Genomic DNA, 15,794 nt, shown 5'->3' with positions numbered 1-15,794 from the left:
GACACAGCTGGCTATGGAGTCCAGGGTGTCCCAAAGCTTGTGTTGGCTTGCTGTTGGGCAGTGTAGGGGCCCAGCCAGTCCCAGGGCAGGTAGTGGCCTGCTGGTGGGTGGTCTGGGTCCTGCCACAGTGGGCTGTGGAGCTGCAGTTGTCCCAGGCCTAGCATTCTCGTCCAAGGTGCCTGCTATTGCGTGAGACTGCTCCCAAGGCTAAAACAGGCACACTGGTAGGTGGGATCAGGGCCCAGGGGATTCTGAGGCTGGTGCCTGCCCACTACTAGGTGGAACTGGGTCCCAGTATCTCTGACTGCAGAGTCTTGGGGGTCTCAGGTCTAGTGCCTATGCAGTGGTGTGTGGGAACAGGTCCTGTGCCCTCAGTTGGGCAGGGCCATGTCCAGGCGTGGCTGTGGGCTCAGGGGATCTTAAGGCAGCCTGTATGCTGGTGAGTGGAGCTGTGTCCTGGCTCAATTAGTTGCTTGACCCGAGGCATTGCAGTACCAGTGCCTACAAGCTTGATGGGCAGAGGTGGGGCTGGGTATTGAGACTAATAAGCTAGAGGGAGGATTCTAAAATGGCATTTGCCAGCACCAGTGTCCACGTAGCAGAACAAGCTCTCAAAAATGGCTGTCGCCAATGTCTGTTTCCCCAGGGTGATCTCCAGTTGTCTCCTGCCTCTCCAGGAGACCCTCCAAGATCAGCAGGTAGGTCTGACCCAGGCTCCTTTCAAATTACTGCTTCTTCCCTGGGTCCCAGAGCATGTGAGATTTTGTGTGCCTTTTAAGAGTTTAGTCTCTATTTCCCACAATCCTCTGGGACTCCTGAAAGCAAGCCCCACTGACCAACAGAGCCAAATGTTTTGGGGGCTCGTCTTCCTGGTACAGGACCCCCAGTCTAGGGAGCTTGATGTGGGGCTCAGACCCCTTGCTTCTTAGGGAGCACCTCTGCAATTTTAATTGTTCTCCCATTTGTATGTCACCTACCTGGGGGTTTGGGTCTTGACTATACTGTGACTTCACCCCTCCTACCCATCTTGTTGTGCTTCCTTCTTTATGTCTTTAGTTATATTATCTTTTCTGGTAGGTTCTGGTCTTTTTCATTGATAGTTGTTCTACAAATAATTCTAAAATTTTTGTGCCTATGAGAGGAGGTGAGTCCTGGATCCTTCTACTGTGCCATCTTGGGAACGCCCCCCGCCCAGGTATACATTTTTAATGTAACTTTTTTTTTTTTTTTTTGACCTAGCCTCATGGCATGTGGGATCTTAGTTCCCTGACCAGGGATCAAACCTGCACCCCCTAGAGTGGAAGCGTGGAGTCTTAACCACTGGACTGTGAGAGAAGTCCCTAATGTGACTTTTTAATCTTAGAACAAATAAACATTCATTAAAGAAAATTTAGAAAAATACATATTTTTTAAAGCAAAGGAAATTAACACATAATCCTGTTACCCAACATTACTCTTCTTCTATTCTTTAATTCTATGCATGTATACAGTTTATGTGTATGTGGATGTGTATTAAAAAACAAAGAAATTATACTTATTTTTGCCTTCCATTTTCCTTCCCTCCATTTTTATACTCAGTATACCATAAACATCTGTCCATATCATTACATAGTACTCCGCTATGTCATTTTAATGCCTACATATTCTCTAGTAAAAAGTATAATTTGACTGACTTATACAATCGCTTGTTGTCAGACATTAGATTGTTCTTTAATCTTTCTCAATTGTGAGTAATTGATGAAGACCTTTATAACTAAATCTTGGCATATACCCACAATTATTTGAGAGTGTTTTTAAATTTTTTATTTTATTAACTTTACGACCATTTGTTGAGTGTCTGCCGTATGCAAAGCTGTATTGATACCAGGGGTAAAATGATAAATAAAACAACTGCTATCCTCAACTGCTTGCTGGTAGGCATGTGAAACAAGTTGTTCATGGCTTTATCCTTAGCATTTAGAACGTTGCCAGCATATAGTAGCTACTCAATAAATGCCAGGAAGTAACAGGCACAAATTAGTTTGTGTTTACAGGGGTAAACTATAATACTTCTAAGCTACATCCTATTTCTACTTTGAATATGGAACAGTAGATATCCTAGTTTTCTTTTCCCCATGGCTGGTTCAATAACCTGTTAGCTTCCTTTTGTTCTAGGCAGCATGAAATACTGTTTCCCTACTGTGGAGGAAGTCTAAGACAAATGAGGATGTTTGCATACGTACATAAGTACAGAGTATTATATGTGCCATGACAATTGTGGCCAGACTTGGTTAAGATATTGGTCATTTAGCACATATGTGCTTCTCTGTTTTTACATTTTTTCTCTTTTCCCTCAGTGTCCTGATGTGGCCTAAACAGGGTGGGAAAAGGATTTGTTCATATTGAGCCAGTGTTGTTTTCTTTCCCAACATGTAAGCTCCATGAAATCCAGGACAAGGTATGTCTTGGTAACCCTATGTCTATAGCACTTAGTAGGAATACCTCTTCTAGATTAGACAACTCTGCTATCTTTTCCTATACCATCCTCCTTTTCCATGAAACCTAGAAACTTCCAACTGTGCAACTGTCCAGAAAAATCTTACAGGGTCCCTTCAAAGTGAGTACAAAAACCTTAGCCATAGGAGCAGACCAGAAAATATGGCACTGACAACAAAATTATATTGGTAACTGAGGTACATCAGAAAAAAATGCGTGTTATAAAGCTTTGCACCTAGAATGATTCATTTTATATTTCTGAAGAATGTGGGGCAGGACGGGGGAACAGAATTCCAAATGAATTTAGGAAGCTTCTAACTTTAAAAGTTGGGGAGCTGCTCCCACTGGCTTACATGATCTTACACATTAACATCTTTTTTTTTCCCAAAAAATAATTTTTATTGTCACTCTCATTCATTTCACACACAGTTAATTCTCCCAAGCCATCTTTCACAAAAGGTAAAATGTTTTTCCAGAGTAACATATATGCATTCTGGCACCCGAAAATTTAAGTACAAAATGACTCGTTATATTGTGAGGAGCAGGATGGTGATGATTTTAAAGAATCTGTCCAGTTCATGAATATAAACCAATTAACATATCAAGTTCAATGCTTAAAACTACATCTCTGAGAGGTGTTGTCATGTGCAGTAGCAAAGGGAACAGAGTGAGGGACTCAGTTCTCAGTGGGTACATCTCTTCATGCTCCAAAAAGTACTAGATGGTCACAGCAGGTATTAAAAGACAAAAAAAAAACTACTATAATAAAACATGTCATGCATTTCTATCAGGCCAAAAGAAGTAGAGTAACAGAGTAAAAACTGGGTAGATTTGGGGGATTTAATCATTCAGTAGATATTAACATCCAAACATTACACATTAACTTCTTAAATATACCAAGCAGTAATTATGATTCAAATACACAAAATCCACTCAAGGAAATTTTTTTAAATAAAGTTCAGCATTGATTAAATTTATATCATTCCTAAAACTGAGTTTTAACTATTGAGCTGTTTATATTTCTACACAATTTTTGAAACAGCTTGGTGTAAGGTAGCTAACAACTGCTGACTTGGACTTTCTAGGCTTTCAAGGCCTGAAAGGCTGGGAAATTCCCTTAATTAAGAAAAGAATTCCCCCTTCTGGAAAATTGCCATCACAGAAGCCTGCCCCACTCAAATCATGCTGGGCTTGCTTGGTTCTGTCATAAATTGATGTTTTGGATTTAAATTGCCTGCTCCTGCTGCTGCCAATTTGTGAAGCTGCCTCTTCACAGCGAAGCATAAAACAGAAGGGGAACAGGTGCCGAGATAGCAAATTGGATTCTTATAAAACTGACACATTTAGCAAGAATTATCAAGATAGACTTAATAGAGCCCAGTGCCTTACATCCTCCAATTTGTGAACCAAACATATCCTAGCTTCCTAGTGCTTAATTTATAAAACTAGAAATTTCATATGATCAGAATTTAGATCTGAATTTAAATGGTTCTTATCCTCTTTATAAACTGCCAGCTTCCCTTATGGAATAAAGTTTTAATTTTTAAGTCAACATAATAGATTTATTTTCTGATTATTTATCAACAGAGTTCTCTCATTTTCTATTGGTTAACCAAAAATATTTTTTTTACCATAAAAAACATGTGTTTATTGACAAGAGATTCTTCCCATTCTTAATGACAGACTTTTTAGTGGCTACTACATTTGCCTTTTTTAATCCTTAAGAGCTGCTATTACAGTTGATGTTACTGTTTCTTCCAAGAATTACCTCTAGGTATTACTGTGATTTTCAAAATGTTTTTCTCATATGACCTGACTCCCATAAAGAGTAATATGTCCAGAAAGCCTTTCCTAATTATCCCAAACCAATTCTGATCATTCTATTCCACTCAACATTTATAACATTTCTTTTTATATGTATTTTCACTTTAATTAATGTATTTTAAGTTCAATAAGTGTTAATTTATTTGCTCATTTTATTCAGTTTTCTAAATTTTGTCACATGTTTTCTGCACTGGTTTGTACATTTAAAGGCAGTGACCATACTTTGTTCTGTTTTATATGACTCCATAGTACCTGAAAACCCAGTGAGACTGAAGGAGGACTAAATGATGACTATACGTAGTATATAGTTTGATCCTATACGTGAAGTAGACACCCAGAAAATATTTATAGTTCAGGAATTTATCCTTGACCTCTGAAGAAATTAGTACATGATTAGTTTATCCTTAACTATTTTTTTTTGTTATCTTGGTATGATCAACTGCCATTATTGTTTTAATCTCCAAATCCTAGAATTTTTTTCTCACTCTCCTGCTGTCATCTTCACTCATCCTAAAATGATACAGCTCACAGTTGGTGTAACAGATGAAAAAGGAAACTAATTAGCAGCTGTTGTCCATCTGTGTGTTTATATTAAATATGTTAAAATAAAACTGCATTTGCATTTTGAATACTCTAAGTCCATAAAATCTAATCTTGGGTAAAAGATCTGTCTTTGTTTTGACTTCTGTAGTAGACTATGTGATAAAGCAAAAAAAAATTTATCCCAGAATCGGGATTACAGTAACTTAAGGCAGATACAATTTTTTTCCACTTTTATTGAGATATAATTGACATCCAGCACTATATAAGTTTAAGGTGTACAGTATAATCATTTGACTTATAATAGTTCTATATTTAGTTTTCTAAGGACCCTCCATACTGTTCTCCATAGGATTGTACCAATTTACATTCCTATCAACAGTGTAGGAGAGTTCCCTTTTCTCCACACCCTCTCCAGCATTTATTGTTTATAGATTTTTTGATGATGGCTTTCTGACCAGTGTGAGGTGATACCTCATTGTAGTTTTGATTTGCATTTCTCTAATATTTAGTGATGTTGAGCATCTTTTCATGTGCCTCTTGGCCATCTGTATGTCTTCTTTGGAGAAATGTCTATTTAGGTCTTCTGCACTGGGCATATATCCAGAGAAAATCATAATTTGAAAAGATACATGCACCACAATGTTCATTGCAGCACTATTTACAATAGCCAAGACATGGAAGCAACCTAAATGTCCTTCGACAGAGGAGTGGATAAAGAAGATTTGGTACATATATACAATGGAATATTACTCAGCCATAAAAAGAACAAAATAATGCCATTTGCAGCAACATGGATGGACCTAGAGATTGTCATACTGAGTGAAATAAGTCAGACAGAGAAAGAAAAATATCATATATGATATCGCTTATATATGGAATCTAAAAAAATGGTACACATGAACTTATTTACAAAACAGAAATAGAGTCACAGATACAGAAAACAAACTTATGGTTACAAGGTGGGAAACATGGGGGAGGAATAAATTGGGAGATTGGGATTGACATATACACACTACTATATATAAAGCAGATAACTAATACGGACCTACTATATAGCACAGGGAACTCTACTCAATACTCTCTGATGACCTTTATGGGAAAAGAATCTAAAAAAGAGTGGAGATATGTATATGTATAACTGATTCACTTTACTGTACACCTGAAACTAACACAACATTGTAAATCAACTATACTCCAATAAAATTTTTTTAGAAATCATCTGACCACATCATGAAATGATTACCACAATAAATTTAGTGAACATCCATCATCTCGTATAGATATAAAAGAAAAAACCATTTTTGCCTTGTAATGAAAACTCTTAGGATTTACTCTCTTAACAACTTTCATGTATAATACACAGCAGTGTTAGTTATATTAATCATATTGTACATTACATCCCTAGTATTTATTTATCTTGTAACTGGAAGTTGGTACCTTTCTACCACCTTCATCCAATTCCCCCTCCCCTCACCACCTGCCTCTGGTAATCACAAGTCCAATCTCTTTTTCTATGGGTTGGTTTGTTTGTTTGTTTGTTAAGTGTAATTGACCTACAACACTATGTTAGTTCCTGGTATACAACATAGTGACTCAATATTTCTATACATTACAAGATGACCACCACAATAAGATTGGTTACCATCTGTTACCATACAAAGATATATTATTATTGACTGTATTCCCACACTGTACATTTTATCCCTTTGACTCATTTATTTTATGTTTGTACCTCTTAATTGCCCTCACCTATTACAGTCATCCCCCCCATCCCCTCCCCTCTAGCAACCACCTGTTTGTTCTCTGTATCTACGACTCTGTTTCTGTTTTGGTTTTTTTTGTTTGTTTTTTTATAGTTTAAAATATTTGGATAATGCTATTACATATATTAATAAATATCAACCAAGCAGAGAAATAGGTATAAAAAAATATAACCAGTTATTGACTTTTTTTTTAGGGCTTGCTTTAGTAAATCAAGTATTGATCTCTCCCATTTGGGACTTTGCTCTATTCCACTCTCCACTCCTCAGTAAAATGGATTCATTGGTCTTGGCTTCTTCTTAGCAAATTGTAATCCACGTAACAAAGTATAAGCTGTTTATCTCAGCCAATTTGGTCTTTTCTTTATGAGAAGAGGCTCACAGAAGTCTTCCATGGAGACCCAAAGAAACCATCTCCTAAAAGTACGATTTGAAATCATCCACCTGAAACACGTCTTCTCTCCACATTATTTTAATACGCATTATAAACCTCTCCCCACCTTTTCTCCGAGATTTTCTTCTGACCCAGAATTAGGTGCTTTTCATGGACTCTAAGAAACTTTTCTGTCACACCCTAGGTGTTGTTTTGTTTCTTTTTCTTCTTTTTTTTCTTTTTTCTGGCTTTTTGCTTTTGCTTTGTTTTTGGTCAATAAAAGTCATTAAAAGGCAGGAATGTGTTTGGAGGCATGGCAAAGCCAGCAGTTAGCTACTCTCTCATTATTGTTCATTAGCAAAAGCAGCGCAGCCTCACCACACCCAGAGGGAAACTTAAGAGTCATCGCAGCCGTAAGAAATGCAGTGGCTCACTCAAATGTAGTGTTGATCAGTAACTACAGACATTTACATGTGTTTAACAAGTTTGATCTGGAAATTAAAAAATTATCTAAGTCATGAGATATTGAAAATCTTGCAAGAGACAAGATTATTTTTACTGGGAAGTAAGAAAAAATTGAAAAGCCCTATTTAGCAAAACCTTAAGATATTCCCCATTAGAGGCAAGATATTTGGTTCTCTCCAGTCAAAGCAGAAGCCTCAGTATCCATAAGAAACAGCCATCAGTGGAGGGAAGGCATACCTCCCCAGGTCCTTTAGCTGGGAAACAAAAGCCCAAAATCTCTTAAATTCTACGATTAGCATTAGTACTGTCTAGATGTGAGAATTTGTCAGATTTACCGTTGAGGGTATGGAAGGACCGCAGCCAACACTTCTTCAGTCACAAATGTTATGGTTTTCAAGAGAACTTCGTGCCAGTGTCTCTACACGTTCCCGTGAAGAAACAGTTTAGTGCATTTACCAAGGAAGCCTAAGTTAGGAAAATGTTTATGACTCATTTTTTGAAATGCTAAATTAAACTTAAATAGTTAAGTTTACTAAAGTTATAGGGACTATGTTTTAAGTCACAATTTTACTACCCTACTGAAAAATGATGCTAATTATTCTTAAATCCTATTTCCATTTTTTATCAGTTGCATGCAGTGCAGCCTCATTGTGTTATAATATGTAGGATCTATACTACTTAGCCAGCTACAGACATATCAAAAAATTGCAAACCTTCTCAGTTTTCCCAAATAAATGAAATTAACTTTAAAAATCTAACTTTTAATAAGAGTTGAGGTGGGTAAAGGAGAAGAATGGAAACCTCTTTCTCTTCATTTTGGCAAATTTTTCTAAATGTGAGAATTATTTCTTCCTGACGAGTCAGTTGAGTGGCTTAAGTAATGTGCTTTCTAGGCCATCAGGTAACATATGGCAAATAGTTTTTGTTTGGGGGACTTTGCTCTATTCCACTCTCCACTCCTCAGTGAAGTGGATTCATTGGTCTTGGCTTCTTAGCAAATAGAAATCCACATAACAAAGTATAAGCATCCTACCTAGTAAATTCTCAGAGACAACAATGAGAACTTCTTTAAAACAAGTGTAAAATAGGTCCTGACCTTTTAAATGATTAAAGTTATATTCCAATAAATGTAAACTTAACAGAGACAATGAAATCTCCAAGAGTTAGATTATTACTACACTCTGTTATTAACGTGGTCAAAAGGCTATTTTCCGTAAGTTCCCACCTCTCCTTCCATCTCCACACCTACAAAAACATCCATAGGAAGAATGATAGGTTGGTTAGTAGTAAAATCTACACGCTAAATGTTAGGTGAAAGTCTTTAAGAAACAAAGGCACAACAGGAGAGTTTGCAGCAAAACAAAACATGGCCATTGGTATCATCCTTTAAGACTACATGATAATAAATACATGAATAATAAATCAACTTTCTAAATCATTTGAATTCAGGATGTATGCATCAGAAAGGCCAATATAGTTATTGTTCCCTGTAAAAGTGCTCACTGCTTTTTATGCATTTAATTAAATTTTAGAAATTGATAAGTTTTTAAACTTAAGGTTTCTAGAAATTTAAATTTCATTCCTGATATAAAGTGAGTTCTCTTCTTTCAGTGATAGCCATACAGCCCAGAAAAATTAACCTGGAATTTGCAGCAATATGTTTTCTTAATTTCATGACTAATCAAGTATTTATGAAATCAAATCAAGTTTTTATCAAACAGAACACTATACTTGTATATGTGCATGAAATATACAGTACACGTTATTAAATCCTTATTTCATTTATGAAATGTCTTCACTTTTTTCCTATTACTGAGTTAAATGCTTTCCTGCCAAGCCTGTTTCTATCAAAATCTACAAAGGTAATTCGTTTCATGCACTCCTCAGCTTCACCTATAGAAAGAACTGGGGCTCGTCATGATGCCAAACAAGAGATTTTCAATAAAATATCAAACATGAGACAATGCAGTATGAACAAGAGATGTAAATTTTCTTCTCATGAAGAAACATGAAGACAGAAATGCAGACATTGACCTTGGGGGCTGTGACTTGTCTCTCCTCTAGCTAGCAGCACTGTCATTCCTAGAGTTCAGTGTGATTAGTAGAAGTTTCACACAGACCTGATTTTTCACTGCACGGCTTGTCAGCGAGGTAGTGTTCCTCCTGGGCCATAAGTGAGAATATTTCATCTTCGTACTCTTCCATTATAATTTCACACGCAAATTTCAAATGTCTGTAAGCATCAGAATAAAAATAGAATTTTAAAAGTTCTTTGTATATTTTGTCTCCTTTCCTCGGAGCAAATCTCTTGAAAGTCTTCTCCTTAGTCACGGGGTCTTCTTTGAGCTTGTAGTCATTCATTCGCTCACACACTTTATCCAAGAGGTCTGTGAGGAATGCCTCTGACTGGGCTAAGGGAATCGAATCACCCCTCTCGCAGGTGCAGCTGCGCTGTCTTTGGAACAGCTGGTGCCCGTCTCCGCGCGCCCCTCTCCCTCCGGAATCCAGCGAGGATTCAGAGGACCCTTTGGCCACCACCTCCGCCCCGCGCCTCTGTGTCTGTTTTGATATGTGTGTTCATTTGTCTTGTTTTCTAGATTCCACATGTAAGTGAATCATAGAGTATTTGTCTTTCTCTGTCTGACTTATTTCACTTAGCATAATACCCTCTAGGTCTATCCATGTTGTCACAAATGGCAAGATTCCATTCATTTTTATGGCTGAGTAGTATTCCATATACAGTATATACACACACCATCTCTTCTTTATCCATTCATCTATCAATGGACATTTAATTGCTTACGTATCTTCACTATTGTGAATAATGCTACAGTGAACGCAGCGGCGCATATATCTTTTCAAATTAGTGATTTTGTTTTCTTTGGAAACCTACCCAGAAGTGGAATTGCTGGATCATATGGTAGTTCTATTTTTAATTTTTTAAGAACCTCCATAGTGGCCACACCAATTTACATCCCACCAACACTGCACAAGGGTCCCCTTTTCTCCATATCCTTGCCAACACTTGTTATTTGTTGTCTTTTTTATAATAGCCATTCTGACAGGTATGAGTTGATATCTCGTTATGGTTTTGATTTGCAATTCTGTGATGGTTAGTTATGCTGAGCATCTTGTCATGTGCCTGCTGACCATCTAAATATCTTATTCAGGAAAATATCTATTCAGGTCTTCTGCCCATCTTTTTTTTCAATTAATTTTTATTGGAGTATAGTTGCTCTATAATATTGTGTTCATTTCTACTGTACAGCAAAATGAATCAGTTATACATATACATATATCCTCTCTCTTTTTGGATTTCCTTCCCTTTTAGGTCACCACAATGCATTGAGTTCCCTGTGCTATACAGTATATTGTCATTAAGTTACCTATTTTATACATGGTATCAATACTGTATATATGTGAATCCCAGTCTCCCAATTCTGCCCATTTTAAAATCAGGTTGTTTGTTTTTTTGCTATTGAGTTGTATGAGCTATTTATATATTCTGTATATTAACCCCTTATTGGTCATATCATTTGCAAATATTTTCTCCCATTCAGTAGTCTGCCTTTTCATTGTTGATAGTTTCCTTCTATGTGCAAAAGGTTTTTAATTAACAAGTGTAGTCCCATTTGTTAATTTCTGCTTTTGTTTCCTTTACCTGGGGAAACATATCCAAAAAAAATATTGCTACAACCAATGTAAAACAGCATACTGCCCATGTTTTCTTCTAAGAGTTTTATGGTTTCTGGTCTTACACTTAGGTCTTTAATCCATCTTTAGTTTATTTTTGTATATTGTATAAGAAATTAGGCAAGTTTGAGTGTTCTGCAAGTAACTGTCAAGTTTTCCCAACAACATTCATTGAAGAGACTGTCTTTTCTCCATTGTGTATTCTTGCCTCCGTCATAGATTAATTGACCATAAGTCTGGGTTTATTTCTGGGCTCTCTATCCTGTTTCATTGATCTATGGGTCTGTTTTTGTGCCAGTGCCATACTGTTTTGATTGTTGTAGCTTTGTAGTGTAATTTGAAATCAGGGCGCTTGATACCTCCAACTTTGTTCTTCTTCTCAAGATTGTTTTGGCTATTCACAATCTTTTGTGTTTCCGTACAAATTTTTTAATTATTTATTCTAGTTCTTTGAAAAAATGCCATTGGTATTTTGATAGGGATTACATGAAATCTGTAGATTGCCTTGGGTAGTATGGTAATTTTAACAGTATGAATTCTTCCAATTCATGGACACAGTCAGTGTATCTTTCTACTTGTGTCATCTTTAATTTCTTTCATCGGTGTTTTATAGTTTTCCAAGTACAGGTCTTTTACCTCCTTAGGTAGTTTTATTCCTAGGTATTTTTTTTCTTTTTGACACAATTGTAAATGAGATTATTTTCCTGATTTCTCTTTCTGATAGTTTGTTGTTAGTGTATAGAAACACAACAGATTTATGTATATTAATTTTGTATCCTGCAACTTTACTGAATTCATTTATTAGTTCTAACAGTTTTTTTGCTGGTGTCTTTAGGATTTTCTATATATAGTATCATGTCATCTGCAAACAGTGACAGTTTTACTTTTTCCTTTCCAATTTGGATCCCTTTTATTTCTTTCTCTTGTCTGATTGCTGTGGCTAGGACTTTCAATGCTATGTTGAATAAAAGTGGGTATCCTTGTCCTGTTCCTGATCTTAGCGGAAATGCTTTCAGCTTTTCACCATTGAGTATGATGTTGGCTGTAGGTTTGTCATATATGATCTTTATTATGTTGAGGTATGTAGCCTCTGTAACCACTTTATTGAGAGTTTTTATTATACATGGATGTTGAATTTTGTCAGAAGCTTTTTCTACATCTATTGAGATGATCATATGATTTTTATTCTTCAGTTTGTTAATGTGGTGTATCACATTAATTGATTTGTGGATATTGGACCATCATTGCTTCCCTGGAATAAATCCTACTTGATCATGATATATGACCGTTTTAACATTGTTGAATTCTGTTTGCTAATATTTCATTGAGGATTTCTGCATCTATGTTCATCAGTGATTTTGGCCTATAGTTTTCTTTTATGTGTGATATCTTTGTTTTGATATCAGATGATGCTGACCTCGTATATGAGTTCAGAAGCATTCCTTCCATCTCAGTTTTTTTGGAATAATGTGAGAAGTATAGGCATTAATGGTTCTTTAAAAGTTTGATAAAATTCACCTGTGAAGCCATCTGTTAATGGACTTTTGTTTGGTGGGAGTTTTTTAAATTACTGAATCAATTTCATTACTGGTAATTGGTCTGTTCATATTTTCTAATTCTTCCTGAGTCAGTTTTAGGAGATTGTACATTTGTAGGAATTTATCCATTTCTCCAAGGTTGTCCATTTTATTGGCATATAATTGTTTGTAATAATCATTTATGAACTATTGCATTTCTTTGGTGTCAGTTGTAACTTCTTTTTCATTTGTGATTTTATTTATTTGTGTCCTCTCTCTTTTTTTCCTGATGAGTCTGTCTAAAGGTTTACCAATTTTGTTTATCTTTTCAAGGAACCAGCTGTTAGTTTCATTGATCTTTTCTATTGCTTTTTTAGTCTCTATTTCATTTATTTCTCCTCTGATCTTTATATTTCTTTCCTTATATTAACATTGGGTTTTGTTTGTTCTTTTTCTAGTTTCCCTTTAGGTGTAGGTTAGGTTGTTTATTTTAGATTTTTCTTGTTTCCTGAGATAGGCTTATATCACTATAAACTACCCTCTTTGAAATGCTTTTACTCTGTCCCATAGTTTTTGGTTGTTGTGCTTCCATTTTCATGTGTGTTTATGTACTTTTTTACTTCCTCTTTGGTTTCTTCAGTGATTCACTGGTTATTTAGTATCATATTATTTAGTCTCCACGTTTGGGGGTTTCTTTGCAGTTTTTTTCCTTATAGTTAATTTCTAATCTCATAGTGTTGTGCTCAGAAAAGATGTTTGATATGATTTCAGTGTTCTTAAATTTAATGAGCCTTTTTTTGTGACCTAGTATGTGTTCTATCCTAGAGAATGTTCCACATGCACTTGAAAAGTATGTGTATTCTGCTGCTTTGGATGAAATGGTCTGTATGTATCAACTAAGTTCATCAGATCTAATGTGTCATTTAAGGCCAATGTTTCCTTATTAATTTTCTGTCTGGGTGATCTGTCCATTGATGTGAGTGGAGTGTTGAAGTCCCCTACTGTTATTGTGTTACTATCAATTTCTTTCTTTATGTTTGTTAATATTTGTTTTATGTATTTAGGTTCTCCTATGTTGGGTACATATATATTTTACATTGTTATATCTTCTTGTTGGATTGATCTCTTTATCATTATGTAATGTCCTTCTTTGTCTCTTGTATCATTCTCCATTTTAAAGTCCATTTTGTCTTGCATTAGTATTGCTACTTCAACTTTCTTTTCTTTTCTATTTGCAAGGAGTATCTTTTTCCATTCCCTCTCTTTTGGTCTATGTGTGTCTTTAGATCTGAAGTCAGTCTCTTGCAGGCAGCATATATATGGGTTTATTTTTTTAATTTATTCAGCCACTCTCTATCTTTTGATTGGGGCAGTTAATCCATTTACATTTAAAGTTATTATTCATAGGTGTGTACTGATTGCCATTTTGTTACTTGTTTTTATAGGTCTTTTTTGTTCCTCTCTTCCTCTTTTGCTCTCTTCCCTTGTGATTTGATAACTATCTTTATTGTTATGTTTGGATTCCTTTCTCTTTTTGTATATGTATCTTTTATAGATTTTTGATTTGTGCTTACCATGAGGTTTACATACACATATACATGATTATTTTAAGTTGATGCTTTCTTAAGTTCAAATGCATTCTCACAACCCTGCATTTTTACTTTCCCCTACATGTTTAATATTTTTGACATCATATTTTATATCTTTTTGTTTGTATACCCTTAACTACTTACTGTGAATATAGATGATTTTACTACTTTTTTCATTTAAGTTTCCTACTAGCTTTATGAGTGGTTGGTTTACTACGTTTACTGTATATTTGCCTTTGCCAATGAGATTTTCTGCTAGTCTTCAGGTCATTCTCATCGATAGTTTCTCTGTAAATAGTTGTGATTTTGGTGTGCCCACGGGAGGAGGTGAGCTCAGGGTCTTCCTACTCTGCCATCTTGGCCCTATTCCAGATAGAAATTTTAAAAAGCAGAGTCTGAACTGAAAGTGGGCCCCCAATATCCACTGAAATCTGAGAAGTTTTAATAGTCAAAAGATATCATACCCTCTAGACATATTCCTCCTTCACAGAAACTGATTAGTATGTAAAGTCTTGAGAAAGCCACATTCATTTTCTGATAGATTTATTTTGAGATAGACTTCTTTCTCTTTTATCTACCTTTCTATTAACTTAAGCTTTTTTGACATCTAATTAAGTTACAACTCTAAGAAGAGTTGTTATTATTATTGGTGACCATCTTCCAAGATGAAGGTGAATGTCATAGCTTGGGGGAGGAAAAATGCTTCTATTTTTTTCACTCAAGTCAAATAGTCAAATGTTCCTGGTGTCCAAAAAGTGAGAGGGAGACACGTGTGATCTACACGCTGAGTATTATACTACAATGCCTGCATCAGTTTCTCCATCTCTGGTTCAGTCTATATGTGAAGAGAAAATAGTCATTGTGTTAATTATATAAATTTTGGTATTTCCAGAGAATACAATATCTTAGAATTGAAAGGAATTTCTGATGTTAGCTTCTCCAATATTTTACTCAGTGGAGGTGTTAGAGAAAATTTCTAGCAGCTGGCCATCAGGTTTTTGTTTGATGCTTTTAGTGAGAAAGATATTATTTGCCTCATGAGGAGAACATTTATTGTTGGATGGCTGTTATGGCAAGGATGTTTTTCTATTACACTGAGCCAAAGTCTTTATCCCTCTTTCTCTTATCCATTAGTTCTAATTCTGCCTGGAGCAACACCAAATAAATTGACTCCCTCTTCTACATGACATCCTCTCAAAGAAAGTACTATTTATGATTACATAAATCTTAGTAGTATCTTCTATTCCACCCACAGATAATATTATTTGCCCATAATATCATTATAGTTGTAAATATTGTACATTGTTTATTCCCAAAGCTACTGTGGAGAGATTAATTTGAGGCCAGTGTTCATTCATTTATTGAGTGCCTACAATGTGCAGGGATTTGGTAGGTCAGTCAAGAAGCCTAGATAAAATGAGAACATAACTTGTGAGACAGTCATATATTATTGTATCAGTTTTATAAATTTGCCTTTTATCACAATTAGTTTCCTCTCTTTATCCTTTTTAGTTCTTTTGACTTTAAATTCCACTTTGACATTAAAATACCATTC

At 35.6% G+C, this 15,794-nt stretch overlaps 1 protein-coding gene and 1 pseudogene across 3 annotated transcripts in view; one reads left to right on the top strand and one right to left on the bottom strand.

The window, feature by feature from the left end:
- Positions 1 to 15,794, top strand: part of GPHN (gephyrin) — a 618,338-nt gene that overhangs the window by 566,088 nt on the left and 36,456 nt on the right. The window lies entirely within an intron of this gene.
- LOC103071622 (protein canopy homolog 1 pseudogene) lies at positions 9,523 to 9,801 on the bottom strand (annotated as a pseudogene).

Source organism: Lipotes vexillifer, unplaced genomic scaffold (assembly GCF_000442215.2).
Source record: "Lipotes vexillifer unplaced genomic scaffold, Lipotes_vexillifer_v1.1 scaffold629, whole genome shotgun sequence".
NCBI lineage: Eukaryota > Metazoa > Chordata > Mammalia > Artiodactyla > Lipotidae > Lipotes > Lipotes vexillifer.
This window is presented reverse-complemented; position numbering and strand designations above follow the sequence as displayed.